Source organism: Narcine bancroftii, chromosome 14, assembly GCF_036971445.1.
Source record: "Narcine bancroftii isolate sNarBan1 chromosome 14, sNarBan1.hap1, whole genome shotgun sequence".
NCBI lineage: Eukaryota > Metazoa > Chordata > Chondrichthyes > Torpediniformes > Narcinidae > Narcine > Narcine bancroftii.
Genome location: NC_091482.1, coordinates 51327227 through 51350990, shown reverse-complemented (window position 1 = coordinate 51350990; position 23764 = coordinate 51327227). Strand labels below are relative to the sequence as shown.

The following is a 23764-nucleotide window of genomic DNA, read 5'->3' as shown; positions in this document are numbered from 1 at the left end:
TTTAAAAGCTTCTCGTGGAATCTGCCACTGATTGTGTGGCACATGCTGTCTTGAGATCTAAAAAGAGATTGCTTTACTAGGTATTTTTTGGTAGGAATATATCGGTCGGCACAACATCGAGGGCTGAAGGGCCTGTACTGTGCTGTAGCGTTCAATGTTCTACAAGAATAGTACTAGGGATGCTTGGATGGTTATTGAAATAAAATATTGTAAATGTTGCTGCATTCCACATCCCTACAAAATGTGAAATAAAATGGTAAAATCTGTTTATTTAATATGTAAATGGTGCAATATTGGAAAATTAAAAAGAGAAACATTTGGATGTCTACAGTTTCAAATTGTTGAATATTCCTAGAAGATATTTAATTGCTAACATGTATTCTCCTCTGCATCTTATCTTGTGTTCCGAATGTGAGGAAGGTCGTTGCAGATTCAGATACCTTATCAAGGAAGGCCAAATATCTGGATAGAAACACAGTGTATTTTGCTGTGTCATTTTGTGAAAGAAGCAAAGAATGATTCATTGACAGAATCTTTAAAAGGAAATGGGGGCGGGGGGGAAGAGCAGAAATTATGAAGAATTCAGAATAGATAGAATTAAATAAAAACTCAACACTGGAAGAATTCAGCTGGTCAAACAATGTACTCCATGTAGCAAAGATAGAGATGCGTAATCAATGTTCCGGCCTTGAGCCCTTCATCAAGGTTACCTTGAGGCTTGACCAGCTTAGTTTCTCCAACATTGTATTTTCACCTCAACAATGGTGTCTGCAAACTTCTGTGTTTCACTGATAGATAGGGTTCAACTTGTTTTGTAAACCAGAGGTTGTGAGTTCGATCCTCGCTGGGGTCTCTTTCCTGTGAGGGGCGCTGGACAAAGAGGTGAATCTGTGTCTTCCTTACGGGAGACAAAAGTTAATGAATTTGATGTATTGTTTCATTGTAAATATAGTATGACAGGACAATACTGAAACCTTTACCTCGTTAGGTTAATTTTATGTTTCTGCGTTATTAAGTACAAAAGTTCAGTTGTGCCACAAGTTGTAAGCTTTTGATGCCTTTTGCGAAGTGAAAATGATCAATATCCAATTATATAATTTAAGTATCCCATTCGAGTGCTTTTAATATACCTGTTTCCTTCTCTATTGCATATAATCAAAGGGGGAGTAATACTGCTGAGATTGTCCAATGCAAATTTAATAGCTGGCAGGTTTAAATTCATCTTATTAGTGAAAGATGAACCATGTTCCTCTTTAAAATTGTCACGTAATTCAAGGAACAATGGGGGTGGGGGGGGTGGTGGTTTCAGTGCATAATGATATCCAATGGCATAGTCTCCATTCTGTAAGAAGACAGTTGTGAAACCCTTCCAGCAGAATTGCGCTCAGATCATTTATTCCCAAATCCAATTACAACAGCAATGAAGTCTGAAATTCAATGTCTTCTCATGAGCGCAACTTCTGTCCATCAATCTCTGATGTTCCCATCCTGATATCCTGGATCTGTGCCACATCACAGTTGAATGATCTGCGTTTGGTCTAGACTTTGCTTTGCTCCTGCAACCTAACACTGGCCAACTTTGGCACGACCCTCAGTTTTTCAATCCATGACTTGTAATGGCTTACTTGTGGAAATTGTCGGCACTCAGTAATGTTAGGTCTGCTTTGTTCATGAATGAGTGAGACAAACACCAGGCTGAGTCGAAATCAGGGTTCTTTGTTCTTTATTACCGGATTGTAACACTTGCGACTAACCATGTTAGTCGGAGAATGCATTCTGCCGTTATCAGCAAAATGGTGATTTTTTATACCCTTGGATATGTGCTTAGAACATCATCATATCATTACTTGTCCAATGACTAAAACTGTTGCTATCCTTTCCCTGCTAGCTTCCTGCCTCTCAATCCATCAATGTCTCTCTTATCTTGTAAGTACAAGGATGCATTCACATCTTGTTACAGCCCTGCACATTCCCATCTCATGATGTTTTACCTAACAGGAGTACAAGGACACCTCCCCTTCTTGTTACAGCCCTGTACAGGGTAACTCCTTACACATTCCCATCTCATGATGTTTTACCTTACAGTAAGCAACTGTATTTCCAGAAATAATCTCTGGAAATTGCGAGCCCCTGCAAAGGAAAATTGTACAAAGTCTAAAAATCCGGGTGCCAGAAATAAGGCCCACCTGAGAATCCGAAAGCTTGGCACTTGCGTGCGTAAGTGCCACTGATGGCCAGCGGCGACAGGCGACCACGCAGAAGTCGTGGAAATGTAAGAAAAACAATTGTCATTTAGTACTTCGTATTTTATGTGAAAAAAAAACGTATACTTATTTATTTTCCTTAAATTTGAATTTTAAAAGTACTGCCCGAACATCTGGACTGACCCAATCCCCGAACAGTCCTGATTTGAGGACTTTTACTATATCTAATGGCAGCTCCATGCAAATTCAGCAGTGCTTAACTTGATGTTCTAATTGTTCAGAGCTCCAAGTCCATCTTGCCATTTCACCCCTTCAGTGAAAATGAGCTGAGTGAAATTGGACCATAATCAAATCAACATGATGTTTAACTGCACCCTTATCCTTTTTACGAATCAGGACATCGAATTGTAAAGGCAACTCACAGTCTCTTTTGTTTGTCATAAATTCTGTTGGTACAATTGCATCGATTTCTGAACTGAAAAATAAAACTAAAGGATATTAGACTTGACTGTTTGTTGAAGTAGCTTTGTCTGATTTAAAAATTATATTTTCCAATTGATGAGGTGCTGCACGGTTCGTGTAGTGGTTAGCACAATGTTGTGACATCCCCAGTTTGACCCAAGTTTGAATCCAGTGCTGTCTGTACATTTTCTTCCTATCTGCATGAGTTTTCTCTTGGTGTCCTGGCTTCCTCCTGCATGGTGTTAGTAGGTTCATTGGTCACATGGGTTTACTTGGACAGTGCAAGCTCATGGGCCCGAAGGGCCTGTTATCATGCTGTGTTTCTAAAATTAAAAAAATACTTATTTACAAATAAGCTCAGGAGGCCACGCAGTTCTGTCATTTGTGCTGGAGAAACTCAGCAGCTCACACAGCGTCCATGAGGAAGGGCTCAGGCCCGAAAAGTTGGCAGTATATCTTTGCAGGCCCGAAAAGTTGGCAGTATATCTTTGCGGGCCCGAAAAGTTGGCAGTATATCTTTGCTTCTTTTGCACGCTGAGAAGACCGGCTGAGTTCCTCCAGTATTTCTGTATTTTTGCCAGTATTTGCGATGCCCCCACCCTGAGAGAGTAATGTGGTAATATTCAATCATTCTCAATGGAGGTCACAGAGGCTACAGCATATTTAAGTGGGGGGGGGGGGGGGTGGGGAAACACGGACTGAAATAATAAAATATGTTTTGTGTAGTGGCTAGGAGAGAAGTAAGGAAGAAACCAACAAAACGTGACTGCTTTGCGGAAAAGGAGACCCATAAAATGTAGGTAGAGTCCTAAGGGAGCCACAGCCAAAAACAGGTTGAGAATGGCTGGTCTAATTGCACCAATGAGAGTTGGGCAATTCCAAGAAAGCAATATTGTCCTGTGGAGAAACACAACGCGGGAGAAACCCAGCAGGTCAAACACTATACTTTATATATCAAAGATAAAGATACATCACCAACGTTTGGGGCTTGAGCCCTTCATCGAGTACATTGTTTGACCTGTTGAGTTTCTCCAGCGTTGTGTTTTTACTTCAATCATGGAGTCTGCAGATTTTTGTGATTTACTATTGTCCTTGGGAGAAATGGGTTTAAAAATAAGCATTATTGTTTTGTATGTTTCCTTTATTGAAGTGTATAATTGATCAGCATAAGCTTAATACAGTGCTACAATATCATGGAGGATGGATTGACTTGAAATTCAGAATGTGTCTGTTACTTTCATCTGAGATGATCATTGAAAAGTCATTGGATTCTCCAGTTTTTATTCAACATTGAACATTCTATCTCATTCACTCGAAAAATTAAAAAGAAAAAGGGAGAAATGAAAGTTCTCATGATCTGTTGAAAGTATCTTATTCGGTAAGTGGAACATCTGTAATAAAACCCTCTGAGCCGAGCGGTGAATGATATCAATGTATATCCCACAGTGTTTAGGCAATTGAATAATTAGATAAAGCCTTTACAGTGAAAACCCTAAAATTCGGACTGCTCGGGGGTTGGGTCGGCTCGGATTCTCGGGCATTACTTTTAAAATTTAAGGAGAATAAATTTTGATAGTTTATTGGAGAAAAAAAAATCATATAAAATACAAAAAAATCAAATAAATACATTTCCATGACTTCCACATTGTGGCTCATTTCCGCTCTGCATCTGTGGCGCACACATACAAAAGTCAAGAGTTTTTGAGAAGTCTGGATTCTTGAGTGGTCCGGATGTCTGGCAGCCAGATTGTCAAACTTTTACCGTATTGTTTTTCATGTACAGGTTAGCTAGGATTACGTTCCTAAGTGCCAGAAAATGAAGGCATGCCCAATCCTGCCAAAGCATTTTTTTTAAATCTAATTTCAGATTTATAGCATCATCAATGTTTTGGGCTTTTTTTAAACAAAATATTGAGGGTGGCCAGCAGATCAGATTTGGAGCCTCCTATGTAGGTAGCAAGTATTTTTAACATGGGAAAAAAAACCACAGGCTTCTAAGGGCTTTACGAATAGAAACAAGATCTGTGATACAAAGGCAATGTCAAGAGGGAGAAACTGATTGATAAATTTTAATTGTGCTGCTTTGTAATAATTCTGAAAATGTGGTAATTGAAGACCACCTAAATCATACCTCCATGTCAACCTCTTCAGGAAAACTCTCGACAACTTACCTTTCCATAAAAACAAACAAATTACTTTGTTTAATTCCTTAAAAAAAATTCCTCGGTTTAGCACACGGAATAGACTGAAAAAGATATTGAATACGAGGATATATATTCATTTTAATACAATTTACTCGTCCAATCAAAGTTAAAAGCAAGTCTTTCCATCTATTTACGTCAAATTTAATCTTATTTAATAATGGTACACAATTTAAACTCTACAGATTTTGATTCTCAATCTACTATTAACTCCTAAATACTTAATTTTATTAGAGCATCTAAACTTCGTAAGCTGTTTACAATCTGAATAATCTTCATCTGATATCGATAATATCTCGCTTTTATCCCAGTTAACTTTATAACCCGAAATCATTCGGTATCGATTGATTTTGATTCAACAAATTTTGTAATGGTTCTAAAAATTTCTGGGATAAAATAAATATATCAACACATCATCTCCAAACAAATTAATTTTAAATTCTTGTTCACCTATTTTAATTCCCTTAATATTAATATCTTGTCTTATCGCTTGAGCCAATGGTTCTATAACTATGCAAATAAGGCTGGTGACAATGTGCAGCCCTGTCAAGTCGATCCAGACAAATTAAATGCAGGCGAAACCTGTCCATTCGTCACCACCCAGGCAGAAGGGTTGGTATGTAATGCCTTAACCCAACCAATAAAAAGAGTGGTCCAAATTTTAATCAATACAGATTTTGTAGTGCAAGATGCCTTGATATCATTTTCAAGGTGTCTTCTGCCTGCCAGAGCATTCACATGATTCCAATTTTTTTAAAAACTTTCGATTTGTTCCAAGTAAAATTAAAAGTGATAAACATGCATGAAATCAAGGAAACAAAAACTGATTCCCTTTTCAAATTTAATTAATCTTGAATATGAGCCTGGCATCTTATTCCATTCCCAAGGCAGCTGTAGTTGATTCTTTCATTTCATTTCTTACCACAGGAAGGTACTGCATTTTAATTTGAAAAATTGAATCTCGCTTTACTTTTGTAAACAATGAAGATAACAGTGTCAAAGATCTTCTTCACCACCTTATCTCCCTGAGTCATTTATTGCAGGGAACTATATATCTGCACCACAAGGGTTGTCTATTCTTCAGGTCCTCACCACTTACTGTTGTCAAATTTTGCCTGATTATACTTCCAATGAATGAAGTTAATACTGTAATCAGGAGAATGTATGGAATAACAGGCCTCGCCCTTTAGCCTGTGACAGGCAAACTCTCAAGCATGGATGAGTAGATTATGTACCTACATTCTTTTGAAACAGCATGGTAACAGTCCATTTCGGCCCACGAGTCGGTGCCGCCCATTTTACACCCAATTAACCTACACCCTGGTACGTTTCTGTCACGCTATCAATTAGACTTGACAGACCAGAAGTCGAGGTTAATAGGCTTTAATCATTATAAACTCACAGGCGTTTCTTGCATGCTGTTGGCCTGATTTCAAGGCAGTACTGAGGGAGGGGATTGGACGGTACTGCCTTTATTAGGGATCCTAATTTACAGTCAGGGTCGGGTTAACTAGTACAATGCATATATTAGTGTTCCACCACAGTTTCGAACAGTGGGACGAAACCAGTCCTCCCGGGGCAAACTCATGCAGACACGGGGAGAAAGTACAAGCTCCTTACAGACAGCGTGGGATTCAAACCCTTGTCCCAACCGCTGGCGCTGCAAAGGCAGTTGCTCTAACCGCTACACCAACAGTGCCACCCCATTGATGTAAAGGTCAATTGTTGGGATATTTAAATTATATTTACAGCACAGTAGAAGCTGTTTCTGGCCATTTAACCTTTGTGCCTCCTAACTGCACCTAAATTAATCTCCAGCCTTGTATGTTTTCAAGGGTGCGGGAAAACTGGAGCAGACATGGGGAGAACCTATACACTCCTTAATGGCAGCCCTAGATTCACACCTGAATCACTGGTAAAATGTTGCACTAACCGCTACGCTGGGGAAAATAAGTTTGTGCATGTGTCCTTAACGGTTGAAAATCACATGATTCCAAGAATTGACTTTGCCTTTTGAAATTGTATTCTCAATTTCATCATTATTTGCTGCAGAGTTGTAAATTCAAATCTGTTACATATCACACTGTTCAAAGCTCTCATCATTTCTCACCCCCCTTTCTGCTCTGCAGTGTGTTTTGTTAAGTACACCATTGTCAAATGGATTTCAACTTCTCAGCATCATTAAGATGAAGTAGATGATCATTGATTGGAGGCGAAGGCAGAGTTGAGTGTGATTGTGGAGGTGTTGGTACCCCATCGTCAGTGAGTTAGACAGGAAGTCTAGGATCAGTTTGCTGAGTCCAAAGTCCTGAGGTTTGGGGATGGGCTTGCTGGAGACGATGGTATTGAAGGCAGAGCTGTTGATGAACAGTCTGACATGGGAAATCCAGGGCTGAGTTGAGGCCCAGGGAGTTGGTGTTTGCCATGAGAATGGTGGGCAAATTGAAGTGGGTCAGGGTGAGTTGGGAGGCTGGAGCTGATTTGAGCCACGACCAGCCTCTCAAAGCTTTTCATGGTGGTGGATCTCAGAACTGCCAGTCGGTAATTCATTCAGCTTGGTGTGTTTTTCTTTGGGTGTGATGGTGGCTTCTTGAAACAGGTGACAACTACAGCCTGTTTCAGGGCGAGATTAAAGATTTCTGTGAATAATCCTGCCAGGTGATCAGCACCTGACCAGGGACTCCGTCAAAGCCAATAGCTTTTTGTGGCTTAACTCTACAGGACAACCTGGCTTCAGCAGTAGTGGTCAGGTACAGGAGTGGAAGAAGTAACCGAGGAGCCTTGTTGTCTCCCAGTTCGATGTGTGTTTTTAGGAACTCAAAGGGTGAATGAAACCAATCCTTTGAATATATTTAAGTCAGCAGTAGTCTTTGGATGTGAAAGATTACCAGAAGTTGAGATTACATTATGGTCAGCAATGATCTTACTGAATTCAGAGCAAGACCACGTGGCTTAGTCCACCAGGAATTTTTGTCTGCTTGTGTGATCTCTAGGAAAACATTGTCTGCAGTTGCTGTCGGATGTCTGTCAGTGGCTTTCAACCTTTTTCTTTCCACTCACCTAACCACCTTAAGTAATTCCTATGCTATAGGCGCTCTGTGATTAGTAAGGGATTGAGTGGAAAGAAAAAGTTTGAAAACCACTGTTTTAATCGTATCTCATTGATTCGTTATGTGCACAGTTTCAGAACTCCAAAGGAAAGGGGCCAAGGACAATTTTTCTCAAGCACAATATTTCAGTAACAATTGGGTCTGGAGCAGTGATTCTCAACCTTTCCTTCCCTTTTAAAAAATAATATATTAGAAAACAAAGTAATGTCCACAATTACAAAATTAAAATATTAACAAATTATCAAAAACAAATTTTCATGGTTACATAGAATAAAAATCTACAAGAACTACAAAGAATCCTAAAAATAAACCTAACCCACCCCAATCCCCATCTACCCTTCCGCTTAACCTAATTCTACCCCCCGACTCCGCAATAAAGTAAAAATTAAGAGAAGAAATAAGGAGAATAACTTCACTATACAGTGAGGAGATCCAGCTGCTCTCACAACCAGTTTCAGATTTTCAAATTAGAATAATCCAAATATGGGCTCCAAACCTTTTTAAATCAAAAATATTGATCTCTTAAATTATGTTATCTTCTCAATTGGTCAACCTTCCCTTCCCACCCACATACCACCTTAAGCAATCCCTTGCTAATCACAGAGCACAGATGGCATAGGGATTGCTTAAGGTGGTATGTGAATGAAAACAACTGGTCTAAGTGACAAATAGGCATATTAGTCTTCATGATAGTCAGAATTCACCAGCTTAGAGGGAAGCCTTCATTTGATAGTTGGTAACTTTCTTTATACAAGTGGTGAGATGGGTTTGATAACCATGAAGTACTACAGCACAGAAGTCACCTTCGTGCTCCCTCTCCAAATTGGCAAAAAAAAGGATGCATTTCAAATGAGCAACTCAGCAAACCCCAATCAGAGCAAGAAAGCATATGGAATAGTGGTTGCCTCGACCAGCTATTCTCAACTTGGGACTCTGCCCAAAGATTATGAAGCAGTCAATTCAGTTGGTTTCTTCCGTACTTCTCTCCTTCCAACTACATAATTTTTTTAAAATGATTTCAGTCCACAGTTTCCCCCCCCCCCCTACACTCCCCACCAATGTACTGTGGCCCTGGTGGCGGGGGTGGGGGGGGGGGTTGTGGGGACATATGGCTTATATGGCTCCCATTGAGAAGGGCTGACCTAGACCACTTGGTCTTGTTGCAACCGGATACAAAGGGATAGTGGCAAGAATTTGATTATCAAAGGTGCCCTGTTATTTGGGAAAATTACCAGCAGGGGGAAATCAGCTCTTTTGGACTTGCAATTGCTTTTTACAAAACATCCTGTGGCCAGGAATATAAAACTTTTATTCACTTGGATGCTGCAACATCAAAATATTTAGTTCTTAATGCCAATCACTGGTTGTTTTTTGCTTTTTTTTTGAAAAAATGTGTTTTCAAGTTAGTTCTAATGTCTGCCTTTCAAAAAAGATGCAGGGCAGACTTTTAGCAATCAAAACTGTGTTGAAATGAGAGAGTCTGCAAACACTGTGACTGTAGTTAATAAATAAAAGAGCTGGAGAAAGTCGGCAGGTCACGCAGTTTCCTTAGGAGGCTAAGGTATATAACTGATGTTTCAGGCCTGAGCCCTTTGTCAAGGTGTGATGAAGTTCAAATCCGAAACTTTGGCGATATATCTTTGTCTCTGATGGACGCTGTGGGACCGGCTGGGTTTATGCAGTACTTCTGTGTACCAAACACAAAAATAGGTGCTTGGATGAGGGTTTCAAGTTCAACTCAACTCCAACCTTTCTCATTGGTTGTTCACTCCTTGTTCCTTCCAATGTGCTCTCACGGGTCAGCTAACAACTTAATAATTGAATAAAGTTGTTAGCTCCAAACCTCTTGAAGATTGAACTGATGCATGCTGCGTTTTTAGACCTTGAGAGCATCTTGGTTGCAGAGAAGTGAGTACGCAGTTGTGGAGAAGTCTGGTCGCAGGTCGAGTTAACGACCCTCTGGAATTTTTTTTTTCTTGTCCTGAGCCAGACAGTGATGGAACCAGCCAGAATGCTCTCCATGGTCCACCTGCAGAGGTTTTCGAGAGTCTTCAGTCCACTGCGAGCGGTGAGATTTTCCTCCCGCCTCCTGAAATGGTGGATTGGACCGATCTGCTGCTGCGTTCTGCTCCAATTTCAAAAAGGTTGGTTGCAAAATTCTGAAGTATATAACGCATTGAGTTGAGATTTCAGGAAGATTCAGTCAGACCAATGAAATGAGAGCAGTGTGGCTTAGGAAATTTTACAGCGAGAAGAGTGAGATAATTTGCTTTGTTTGATCGATTAAGAAAGGAATGGGGAACTTCTGAGCAACTAAAGAGCAACAGTTTCCATTAATGAAAGAGTCAAAAACTGAAGGGTACATTTTTAAGGTGATTACCAGAAGTATTGGAGTCATTGTGTTTTGCAGGATGGAAAATAGTCCTTTGGCTCAACTGGTCTGTGGTGACCAAATTGTCTGTCTAGTTTGGACCCATTAGCCTAGCTCCCTCTTAACCTTCCCCATCCATGTACCCGTCAAAGTGACTTGTGAACAGTGTAATTATTCCAACCTCTACCATTTCCCCTGGTAGCTCCTTCCACACAGCCAATACCGTCATGATGCAATGATGCACCTTGAGTCACTTTTAAACCTTTCTCCTCCAAATGACCAGGGGCTGTGTCTTGCAGTGGCTGGCATGAAGAGTAAGTTAGGCAAGGTCAACCCATGGAAAGCTGCTGGACCGGATAACATTCCCGGCAGAGTGCTCAGGGGTTTGTGGCTCAGCGAGCAGATGTTTTCACTGACACCTTTAACATCTCCCTGAGAAGCACCGTGACCCCAACTTGCTTCAAAGATGCCACCGTTGTCCATGTGCCGAAGATGTCGTCTGTGACTTGCCTCAATCACTACTGCCCTGTCTCACTCATGCCAATCATCATGAAGAGCTTCGAGAGGCTCTTCATGGGACACATCAAGCTCCTGCTGCCCCCTGCAGTTCGCATACAGATCCATCCACTCTGTGGACGATTCCACTGACCTGGAAAACAAGGACTCGTGTGTTCGAATGCTGTTTAAGAAAATTAATCCTGCTGGGTCTAAATTCCTCCCTCTGCAATTGGATTCTCAACTTCCTGTCGGGGTGACCTCAGGCAGTCCAGATTGGTGACAGCACCACCAAGACAATCTCACCGAGCACGGGAACCCCCAGAGCTGCGTGCTTAGTCTACTACTGTTCACTCTGGTGATCCACGATTGTGCAGCTAAACAAAGCTCAAACCACATCATCAAGTTCGCTGACGACACGACCATGGTGAGCCTGATCAGTAAGAATGACGAGTCAGTGTACAGAGATGAGGTGAGGTGCAGTCGCTAATGGATGGGCGCAGAACCAACAACCTGTATCTGAACGTTTTTTAAAAAAACCAAAAGAGATAGTTGTTGACTTCAGGAGGGTCCAGGGGGACCACACTCCGCTGACCATTGATGGCTCCACCGTTGAGGTTGTCAAGAGTATCAAGTTCGTTGGGGTGCACGTGGCGGAGAATTTCACCTGGTCCCATAGCCAAGAAATCCTACCAGCCCCTCTACTTGCTGCAAAGGCTGAGTAAAGTTCATCTCCCACCCTCCATCCCACAGAAGATGTACTAAGAGCATCCTGTGCGACTCCATCACCTTCCGGTTTGGAAGCCGTACCTATGTGGAGGATAGTGAAGTCAGTGGAAAAGATCACTGGGGACTCTCTGTCTACCATGAAGAACATCTACAACACTTGATGCAGGCGAAAGACAATAAACATTGTGAAGGACTCCACACACTCCTCATGCAAATAGTTCTCCCTTCTGCCATCTGGTAGGAGTACTTGCAGCACTCAGGCCCTAACGTTCAGAATGGGCAACAGTGTTTTCCCCAAAGCCATCAGACTCCTGAATTCCCAGAAGAGATGTGAAGAGTGAACTGTGGACTTTTACTTTATATGTTTTAATATGTTTGACTTCTCTCTTATATTTATATAAATATTCTCTGTCACCCTGGAGAAACGCTATCTTATCTTTACCGTGCGAAGATGGTATGAACAATAAATAAAGGTGACGACGAATTAAATCTATGCAATCCAAGGAAACTTATTCCTACATGTATTTGCATGACATTGTCTTAAAAAGATGTTAGCAGCAGATTCAATAGTACCTTTCAAAAATTAATTGGGTAAATAGTTGAAAGGGTAAAAAGAAAATCACCTGGCTGCCGGGAAGAGACAGGGGATTGGAACGTAAACTGCACTTAAAAAGTCAAAATCATGAAATCCCCAAATGTTTCAGCTGAGATTAAATGTTCATGCCATTCAAGCACGTTACCACATTTAGGCGGCGTGGTTAATGTAGAGGTTAGCGCATGCCTATAACAGCACCAGCGATCTGGGTTTGAATTCGTTGCTGTACGTTCTCCCCGCACCTGTGTACGTTTCCTCCCGGTGCTCTGGTTTCCTCCCACCCTCCAAAAAATGTGCAGGGTTTGGCGGTCAATTGGGGAGTTTGGATGGCACGAGCTTATGGACCGGAAAGCCCTGTTATCCATGCTGATACTTTAAATTAAAAAAATGTAATTAAAATAAATATCCCTAGTCACAAAAAGCTTGCCAATGTCACAGTGAGATGTCTTGAATTTTTATAACATTTGAATGTAAGCTTTGGATCAAGATTCTTTCAGCTTGCACTGCACCCAGGAGATGTGATTGGGCTATTCTGTTACAATTCAGTATCATACAAAACATTGTAGAGTTCTGTGGCTGCATGAAAAAATGATCAAACACTGATTTAATAAATTATTGATTCATATTTGGCCAGTTGTATCTATTCCATGAACAATTGATGTCTATTGTACATTACTGCATTGACATGTTTGTATGCATCAGAGATTTGTCTTGTCAGATCCATCGTACAAACAGGTTGTATCAGCTTGTCTCGTGTCTCATGTGCTAAGTGCTCTCACTTTGACATGAGGAGGGTGGGGTTTCATGCCTCTCTAAGCTGATGTAGCGATATGACGCTAAACTGTCAAAAATGCTGTCTTGTAGATTCTGGTGATAATCAAGAAAATCTGCAGATAGAAGGGTCAAGAAGAAGACACTGTTGGCATTAACAGTTAGTGCAATGCCCTTACAGCGCCAGTAATCGGGACCGCGCTCCCACACTGTCTGTAAGGAGTTTGTACATTCTCCCTGCGTCTGCGTTGGTTTTCTCCAGGGGCTCCTCCCACCATTCAAAAACGTACCGGGGGTGTAGGTTAATGGGCTATAAGTTGGGCGGCACGGTGGGCAGAAGTGGTCCCTTACCATGCTGTCTGGCGAAATTTAAATTTAAAATTTAAAGCAGTGTGCAGCGTAGTTAAAAGCTCCCATTTGACTGGAGGGAGAACAAACGCTTTTATTAGCTTTCAACAACGGGTGGGGTTCACAAGTAAGTTTCAGCGGGGTTCTGGATTTAGGCGAGAAACTAGGGTTATGTATGGGTTAAAGGTGGAGGAGCCAGGAGGTGGGGTCAGTCATCAATGCAGCACTCTCCCAGCCAATCCCAGTTTACTGCACAGTGCAACTAACGTGCTGGAGAAACCCAGCAGTTTAGAGTCATCCTTCTTTGCCCTCTGCTCTTCCCCACCCCCACCCCCCCATCCCATCACTTCCCATCCTCTATCTCTCCAAGCTGCATCCACCTTTTGCCTCTTAACTGATGGCCTATGCTACTCCCATCTTTTATTCAGACAGCTTTGGATCAAGATTCTTTCAGCTTCTACTGCACCCAGGAGATGTGGTTCTGATGAAGGAAGGGGTCAGTCCTGAAACGTTGAGTGTCTTTTACTTCCAATGGATGATACCTGTCCTGCTAAGTTTCTCCTGCCCTTATGTTGTGCAATCGATAAATTCTGTCATGCTTTATATTTTGCACGATTGAAAGGCTCATTGCTGATGAACAAATCTACCAAAGGTAGCAATGATGTCAGCACGGAAGAAAGGAGCTATGAGGCGCGCACGGTGTAAGGTTGTTACTGGTATTAATTTTGGGGAGGTTAAAAGGAGCGGCTGTGGTGGTGGGAGCCGGGACGTCCAGGGAGAGCTCAGTGGCTGCTTTGTTGTCACCGGAGCTGCGTCATTCACTGCAGCTTTGGAGGCCGATTATGTAGGGTCCATTACTGACGGCATGGAGTAAGCGTTTGTCCCCTGGTTCCTGGAATGGCAGGAAGCTGCTGTGAATGCATTTGATTGGCTTGTTATATTAAAATAACCATCATCGTGACTGATCTTGTGACCTGGCCAAAGTGGCGACATTTTGCAATGCTCAGATACATAGAACCGCACAGGAACATAACCGTAAAAACGCAAGGCAAAATTCATCTAAATCTGCCCCACCTCCATGATCCATACCCCTCTGTTCCCTCCATACACTTGCGTTCACTAGGAGCTTACGACATTTACCATGAATATTGCTTAATTAAAAAAAAATTTAGACATGTAGTTCATTTCGGCCCATGTGTCCGTGCTGCCCAATTTACACCCCCCGGTGCATTCCAAAGAGTGGGAGGAAAGCAGAGCCCCACGGAAAACCCACGCAGACACAGGGAGAACGTACAAACTCCTTACAGATAGTGCAGGATTCGAAGCTTGGTCCCAATCGCTGGTGCTGTAAAGGGGTTGGACTAACTGCTATGCCAACCATTCCCTTAAATAGGGCTCAAAGAATTATCAAGGATCCCTACCATCCATCACACAGTATCCTTGTCCTAGTAGCACCAGGAAGGAGGTATCAAAATTAAGACTGCCACGTTAGGAAATATCCTCTTCCTGCAGGGTCTCTTATCAATGAAATGAATAAAAGATTCTAAAACATTTATCCAGGGCACCTGTGTAAAGGGAAGAGAGGAAGGTCTGGGGGAGACATCAGGGTTGTGGGTGCCTTGATTGCATTGCTGGGAGTGTGGTGGAGGCTGGAATAATAGGGGCATTTAAGAGGCTCTTAGACACATGGATGAAAGAAAAATAAAGGGTTATGGGAAAGGGAGGGTTTGGTTATTCTATTAGGTGTGTATAGATCAGTACAACATCATGGGCTTGTACTGTGCTGTATTGTTCGATATTATATTGTGTGTGTGTGTGCCCTATGTTTTAGAGGAACATCATTTCGTCCGGTTGTATATGAACAGTCAGATAACCATGAACTTGGGTAAACTGATGCCATTGTATCTGTTTCCATTGCTCAGCCTTACAGTCTACCCCAGGCACCTATCACTGTTTTTAATGAAAATCTTGTATGTAAATTCACTGTATTTTGGTACACATGACGATAAACTAAACTATTGAGATGCAAGGCTTGAGCAATGTGATGAAACGATGTACTGCTTTTCTGAACTTGAACTCTCTTAGCCTAGACGACCAAAGTCATGTTGAGGCCTCCTTGGTGTGACCAGATAGCTACTGTGGATTCCCATCCTCTTCAGCCAGTCATCACACCCACTCACCCTTGGGGTCTTGCACTCAATAGAAGCCAGGGAGCTTTGCAAAAACTTGGCATGGCCCCTGCATGGAGTCAGTCTAATCTGTGTTTTTACATGCATTGTGGTTTCTAGTTTGCAGTATTTCAGAGGGGATATTAAGCCAAGTTAAATCCGCCAGCTGTTTCCAAGTATATTACTTAGAACATAAATCTCTAAAGTAACTAGATATGGATTAAGTTATTCACGTTTCCAACAGGACCCTGCCAAGCAACATGTTTAATACTGCTAACAAATAAGAACCAAAGCAGCTATTACATTCTTTTTGTGTAATCCAAAATTAGTTTTCTATGTTTTATATTGACCAGTCAATCCTGTATAATAGTTGACCACACACCCCTTTTTTGGCCCAAAAATTGCGTGCTTTCTGAATGACCTGTGGAAAAAGTACACCTCCCGATTTTTCGCCGTGATTGTGCTCCCGATGCCCCGGCTGTGGATCCTCTCCTCGGCCGCCCGCCCACCTGAAATCCCAGCTCCTCAGCTGCCCGTCCATCTGAGTTTCCGATGCCCTAACCACGAACCCTTGCTCGGCCTCCTGCCCACCAGAGCTCCCGACACCCCGACAGCAGACCCTTGCCCACCCACCAGAGTTCCCAATTCCCTGGCCACAGACTCTCTCCTAGGCCCTGGCCGGCTGCCCACCTGAGCTCCCGCACCCTGGAATTTCCACCTGGACTCGGCCCTTCAAGCTCCTGATGCCTTGAACGATGTAGGTACTTACCACAGTCAAGAGTATGACCTGTGTAATAGTCAATACCCCCAAATTTAACCTGAAAAATCGATACAAAAATCTCAGCTATTATTCAAGTATATATGGTACGAATATACCCCGTTGTACGACTACCCACCATGAAAATTTCCTGTTTCAAAGAAACCTTTACAAAAGGATTTGAACAAACTTTTAATGCACTTTTTAATGAAAATAGCCTTCGATAGTAGAGAATGGATATTCGCTTTATGCCATTTACGCTTAAGAAAGGTTTCGTACGAATGCTCTAGTTTCTTAAAGAGGGGTATACTTGTACTTTAATGAGTGGGAAAGTTTTGGTAACAGGACAGCAAAGTGAATCAAATAAATGATATAATAATATATTAAATCATGGACTTTGCAATAATATTTTACAAATATACTATACTCTTGCAGAACATCTAATATTACCGTGGCATTTCCTTTATTCGGTGTTACCAGTTTATAATTTTGCGACACAAGATTGAATGTGAGCAAGTCGTTTTCTCTGAGAGAATGGTAATGGGAGCAATAAGCTATTGCAATATTGTAAAAAGACACTATGATTGAAGTTAAAAACACGATGCTGGAAAAACTCAGGTCAGGCAGTGCACTTCATCTAGCAATGATAAAGATACATAACCAACATTTCAGGCTTGAGCCCTTTATCATTCACACCTTGATGAAGGGCTCAAGACCGAAACGTTGGTCATGCATCTTTATTGTTGCTAGGTAAAGTACACTGCGTGACCTGCTGAGTTTCCCCAGCATGGTGTTTTTACCTGTATTGCAATGTAGTTCTAATTCTTCCTACTTGGTCAGACAGCACAAGATCATTGAAGTTCACAGGCTGATTAATGTGACAGCCTCTTCCATGTTTCCATCCAGCCAATTACTTCTCCAAATTCAGAACTTATTAACATCTCCTCATTCCAGGTGACAAAATGGTTCCAGCTGCCATTCAGAACGAAACTGGCTGGAGTTGCATAAATAGGGGGAGATAAAAACAAAGGCTGTTCGGCAGGAAACAGACGGCATAAATTGGCGGAACCATGAAGTAAGCAACACACGTTAGTAATTCTGGAAAATCTGCCCAGATTGGGTAGCAGCCACAAAGAGAAAAGCTCATTTCAGGTGAATGAGTTTGTGCTAAACTGGTCAATTCCAATATAACAGGGCAGACCTGGTTAACTGATATTGTTGAATTCAGTATTATATCCCCAGGGATGCAATGTGCCCAGATGAATGAAAGTGTTGTTTCGCGCAATTTTAAGCAGTATGGGAACGGGTTAGGAGGCCAAAGAATGTCAGGGCGGGAACAGGATAAGAATTACGTGGGTTAGTGACGCACAGCCACTTTTGGACATTGAGGGTCCCTACCAGTATCTCTGGGCAACTGACATCAGGAAGCATCAAAATTAGTCTGGGAAATAGCTTCTTCCCACAGGCTGCAAGATTAATGAACAGTATCCTGCCCCAGCTATCGGCAAATAGGACGTGTCAGTCTGGCAGCAGGGGCTGGCAGCTGTGATGGAGCACGGGAAACAGTTTCCATAGCGGTCTGCAGCAGCAAACTTGGTGGGTGAAGGATCCAGTGAGCATGGTCTTGGAACAGACCACTGCAGGGCAATCCCACGTCACTCTGGCTGTCGTGCCTCGCACTCTGCCAGGCTCAGTGGCATGGGACCCAGAGGGAGGCATTTGTCCTGGGAAAGCACTGGCCTCCAGGTTCTTGCCCCGGCACACGGTGCCTAAAGCTGAAAATCTACAAGGCACCGTGTTCATCTTCACTTGCGAAGGGATGAGCCATGGAATCCTGTATTCTTGAATCTCTCAGTAATGAAATTGAGTAAATGATTCCAGATTATTTATACATATTTATTTCATTTGATATTTTATGTATGTATGTATGTTTTGTACCTCTTCTTTGGTGCACCTCTGGCCACCAAGACAGAGGTGCACCAAAGAAGAGGCACAAGGACCGCTTAAAAAAATCTCTTGGAGCCTGCCACATTGACCACTGCCAGTGGTCTGATATTGCCTCCAACCGTGCATCTTGGCGCCTCACAGTTCGGCGGGCAGCAACCTCCTTTGAAGAAGACCGCAGAGTCCACCTCACTGACAAAAGTCAAAGGAGGAAAAACCCAAAACCCAACCCCAACCCATCAATTTTCCCCTGCAACCACTGCAACCGTGCCTGCCTGTCCCGCATCGGACTTGTCAGTCACCAACGAGCCTGCAGCAGACGTGGACATACCCCTCCATAAATCTTCGTCCGTGAAGCCAAGCCAAAGAAGAAGAATGTTTTGTGTCTGCAGGATGCTCTGAAGAAACACTGCTTTGTCTGGTTGTATGTATATAGTCACATACAAGATTGAGTTTGAACTTGAACAAAGATTTTTCTGCAAATTGTCAACCCTCACTGACCCCTGCCCCAAATCTGACTCTGCAGATCCCAATGGTTCAGAATCTGGTTCACCAGAGCCCCAGTTCCCACCCTCCCTTGAAACTCGCTTGATTCTGTTTCCTGTTCTCCCTTGAAGCTTGCTTGTTTCACTGGAAAAATATATTATTCCACTGTGTAACATTTAAAAAAAAATGCAAATTAAAAGTCTACTGCTGTGCTAATACGAATAATTTCTGGGAATCCAGAAAAAAAAATCCACTAGCATCGCACCAAGGAAGTCCCAAGCTTGCTGGATTAACCGCGTTTGTACATCCTTCGAGAGAGATCAATTGTGATTCATTTAGGTGGCCAATAAACCTAGTTACCAAGGGTTGGAGGGTGAGACACCAGCCATGTTGATTAATGGTTTGTCGGTGTTTTTGGGTGGACTTTTTTTTTAAGTGGGGTGATTGGATTAAAAAAAGTGGAGTGAGGAGTAGGGTCCAAGAGCTGAAGTGAAAGGGGGAAAGGTGGAGAGATGGGTAGGAGTTTCCATGAAAATAAAGTAGAAACCTTAAATTTAAATTTTGGCATTCAGCGCAGCAACGGGCCATTTTGGCCCACGAGTCCATGCCACAAATTTACCTCCAATGAACCTACACCCCCCCCCCCCCCCCCGGTATGTTTTCAATGGCAGGAGGAAACCGGAGCCCCTGGGGAAAGCCACGCATACACAGGGAGAACCGACAAACTCCTTACAGACAGCACGGGATTCAAACCCCAGTCCCGATCATTGGTGCTGTAAAGACATTGCGCTAACCACTACACCAGCCCTGCCACCCTTGGTGTCCACTTTATCACAGACACGCCCTTCACCCTCTTGCCAACTTGAAAATTGGTCATTGTTTCATGTTTTCAGTTCAGATAACAGGTGACTGACCTGAAATTATAGTTCTGTTTCTTTCATAAATGATGAATTTCTCCAGCATATTCTGGTTTTATTTCAGATTTTTAGCATCTAAAAAAAACTTGGAAGCACAAAGATGTGACTGTTTCCTTTCAGAATAGATCATTTATATTTAATGTTTTGATTTCTTAATTTCCTATTTACCTCAGATGTTGACATTTGACTTCAGTTTAATGGCTTATCTTCTGACCTCACCTCAGCATTCAATGTGTTGTCCTGTCATCTATCCGAATGGCTCAGAAAACAAAATCCAATCCTGCTGCATTTGACTTGAAACAGCAAATGTAAGTGCAGAGAGAGAAACCGAATATAATTTGACCAAATGCAAGCAATGCACAAGTCCAGGTTTTATCCTTTGTATTGGTGTTCAAAAAATTTATGGCCAAAGTGATTTCACTACTCTTATTCCAGGAATCTCATTGCCAGTCTCATGTTGTATTTATCCACGGTACTGATTTTTGTGGGAGATTTTTTTTAAAAAGCTGGTCATCTTTGCCTTTATCCATTACTTAAATGGAGGTTCTTTGTAGCTTGCTATTTGCGCCATTGATTATTTGGCACTTAGATCTCTGCTGAAGCAATCATAGCAGCTTGGATATGCTGACTGTTTCAATAACCAGCCTTCATTTTATCCTTTTGCCATGAACTCTGTGGCACCTTGTCAGATACCTTCTGAAAATCCAAATGTCTCATGTCTCCAGCTTCCCCTCAGTTACAGACAACAAAAGCCCCAACAAATTTTTCAAATTAGATTTATCTTTCTTAAAAGCATATAGATTTGATTCAGCTTCTCTAAACAATGAATGAATTCTTCCTTGATTATAGATCACAATAGGGTGTAGAGCAGTGGTTTTCAAAACTTTTCTTTCCACTCACATACCACCTTAAGTAATCCCTATGCCATATGTGCTCTGTGATTAGTAAGGTATGTGTGTGGAAAGAAAAGTTTTGAAAACCACTGCTCTACTCCTTATTGTGATCTATAATCAAGGAAGAATTCATTCATTGTTTAGAGAAGCTGAATCAAATCTATATGCTTTTAATCCCTATGCCACAGGTGCTCTGTGATTAATAAGGGATTCCTCAAGGTGGTATGTGTGTGGAGATAAAATGTTTGAAAACAAAATGTTACCTTCCATATTGTTCTAAAGACTTTTCATAAAATAATAAGGGAGAAGATTACAATTTTTGTGTGTTGTAAATAAAGGATTTAAATACAAAAAAACCCCAAAAACCACTGTTTCAATGAAACCTAATTGACTCGTTATGTGCACGGTTTCATCTTTGGCTTGGCTTCGCGGATGAAGATTTATGGAGGGGTAAATGTCCACGTCAGCTGCAGGCTCGTTTGTGGCTGACAAGTCCGATGCGGGACAGGCAGACACGGTTGCAGCGGTTGCAGGGGAAAATTGGTTGGTTGGGGTTGGGTGTTGGGTTATTCCTCCTTTGACTTTTGTCAGTGAGGTGGGCTCTGCGGTCTTCTTCAAAGGAGGTTGCTGCCCGCCTAACTGTGAGGCGCCAAGTTGCACGGTTTGAGGCGATATCAGCCCACTGGAGGTGGTCAATGTGGCAGGCACCAAGAGATTTCTTTAAGCAGTCCTTGTACCTTTTCTTTGGTGCACCTCTGTCTCAGTGGCCAGTGGAGAGCTCGTCATATAACACAATCTTTGGAAGGCGATGGTCCTCCATTCTGGAGACGTGACCCACCCAGCGCAGTTGGGTCTTCAGCAGCTCGAGTATTTCTATGTTGGTGATGAAGTCATTCCAATGAATGTTGAGGATGGAGCGGAGACGGCGCTGATGGAAGCGTTCTAGGAACCATAGGTGATGCCGGTAGAGGACCCATGATTCGGAGCCGAACAGGGGTATGACAACGGCTCTGTTCATGCTGAGCACTTCAGATGATTGTTTTTCCAGACTCTTTTGTGTAGTCTTCCAAAGGCGCTATTTGCCTTGGCGAGTCTGTTGTCTATCTCTTTGTCGATCCTTGCATCAGATGAAATGGTGCAGCCGAGGTAGGTAATATTATATCAAAGCATAACACCAAAAATTTCCAAACCAAAGAAGAAAAAAAGGAAAGAAAGAAAAGATGAAATTATAAACTATTTTCAAAAAAATTATAAAATTTATTTTTATAGAAATAAAGGTTTACAATTGTCTTTCCTTCTCTTCTCCTTCTATAATAATTTTATCAACATTTATCTTATTCGCAGTTGAACAAAACAGTTATCAATTATGTTATCAAAACAAAAGGATATCCCAAACAAAATCCTTATAAATCAAAGGTCACAAGGATGACTTAAGATGAAATGTGAGTGGAAAGAAAAAGTTTGAAAACCACTGGTGTAGAGGGTAGACGGAATGTCGAACTGCATCTGACCAATGTATAGAATAGCATAAAATAAATGTTAGGGGGCTTTAATTACATGAAGTATAAAGGGTATCTGATGTAAGAAGCTGTACGAGAAATGTACAAAGATAGCTGAGCAGAGAGCTGCTACCACTAATATGCAGTTTTATACTTCTTCAAACAGTTTTATAGTTTTTCCACCTTTAGCAGATTTGTCACACACATTTTTCCACAAGAAATAGTGGCTTGGGGTTTGAGGTCAAGCCATTAGAAAATAAATTCAGTAATTCCTTTCCCTACGACGAGCTTGACTGATTGGGAGCAAGGGTTAAACTAAGTGCGCATTCATGTGTTTCTTTCAATGGAGACTCATCACTGGGAGCATGTGGTCTAAATACAGAAAGAGAAAAAGGTTTGATAATAATGTGAATTGCCTCAGTATTATTCTCTATAATTTGCAAATATTAATGATTGTAATCTCATATTTGAACAGATTTAGAAAATGAAGACGATTTCTCCATCAGAACAAAGCAAGTAGCAAAGTATACTTGTTGCAAATTAGATTAAAGCGCTCCTTAATCCAAGCAATTTGGGGTCTGGCTGAACTCGACAATGCGATCCTCAGTCCTTGATCCAGATAAACCAATGTTGTGTGCACAGAAGGGACATTGAGGGTACTTGACAGGATGGAAAAGTTATTGAATGAGAGATGGCAAGGTTGAGTAAGTTAAATCTGCAACATGGTCTCAGAAACGGGCTCGTGCAAGGTTATTAAAGAAGATCAAAGAATAATGAGGGACCTGATAGAAAGAGTTCTCTGTGAGATGCATTCACTGAAGGCACAAACATCACTTGTGCATGAAGAGCCGGAAACGGTAATCTTTAAGACAGAGCGCCTGACGCTATTGAAGAAGAAGGTATGAACTGTAACGGTATTGGATGGCAATTATCCAATTTTGGATTAATTCATGGCTGTGATGTTGCAAGAAGTGGAATGTTAGCGAAATTCATTTTCAGTGGTAGAATGGATTTGAGGTTTTTTTTGGAAGATAAAATAAGGCAAGGTACAGGTGGTTGATACTCTGGAGGTAGAATAATCGAACACTGCAGCACTGAAAGAGGCCCTTCAGCTCACCTAGTCAGTGCCAAACTATTATTCTGCCTGGTTCCATTGACCTGCACCCAGACCATAACCCTCTATACCCTTCCCATCCATGTACCTATCCAAATTTTTCTCCAATGGCAAACTCAAATCCACTTTCACCACTTCAGATGTGGCTCATTCCACACTCTCTATGTGAAGATGTTCCCCTTAATGTTCACCCATAACCCATGTCCTCTAGTTCTTATCTCACTGAATCTCAATGGAAAAAGTCTACTTGTATTTACCTTATCTATGCCCCTCATAATTTTTTATACCTCTATCAAATCTCCCCTCATTCTCTGATGCTCCAGGGAATCAAGTCTTGACCTGTTTAACCTTTCCCAGTAAATTGGCTCCTCAAACCCCGGCAAAATTCAGGTAAAGAAGATTTGGTAAATGGTAGAATGTCACGTGGAAATGTCAGCCTGGGAGGGAATTTCAGAGATTGCGAATCATTTGTCGCAACATTGATAGGTGCTCAACTAGAGGACGTTGGTGGGAACTGTAAAGGAAAGCTTTGATGCAGCAGTCTGGGCAAAAAATTGACCAAGCAAATGAATGTGCAATGGACTTGATAGTTGATAATGTTGGCATGTATACAAAGGCTGAGTGCATGTTTGCAGTAAAGTGGGATGGAGCTAGGTGTGAAAGGCTTGGACAAGGCACACAGCAGCTTTATCTAATTCAC

The 23764-nt window shown here is 41.9% G+C and overlaps 1 protein-coding gene across 12 annotated transcripts in view; it reads left to right on the top strand.

The window, feature by feature from the left end:
* sh3gl3a (SH3-domain GRB2-like 3a) overlaps positions 1-23764 on the top strand; it is a 124880-nt gene that overhangs the window by 70856 nt on the left and 30260 nt on the right. The window contains exon 1 of one of the 12 annotated variants that reach the window (XM_069911185.1): positions 763-882. The exons of 9 other annotated variants lie outside the window; for them this stretch is intronic. The gene's annotated coding sequence lies outside the window, so the exon portion shown is untranslated. Of the gene's footprint in view, positions 1-762; positions 883-10031; positions 10122-19764; positions 19867-23764 lie in introns of those variants that run through there. 2 more of the 12 variants (XM_069911184.1, XM_069911186.1) reach the window with 2 other exon arrangements.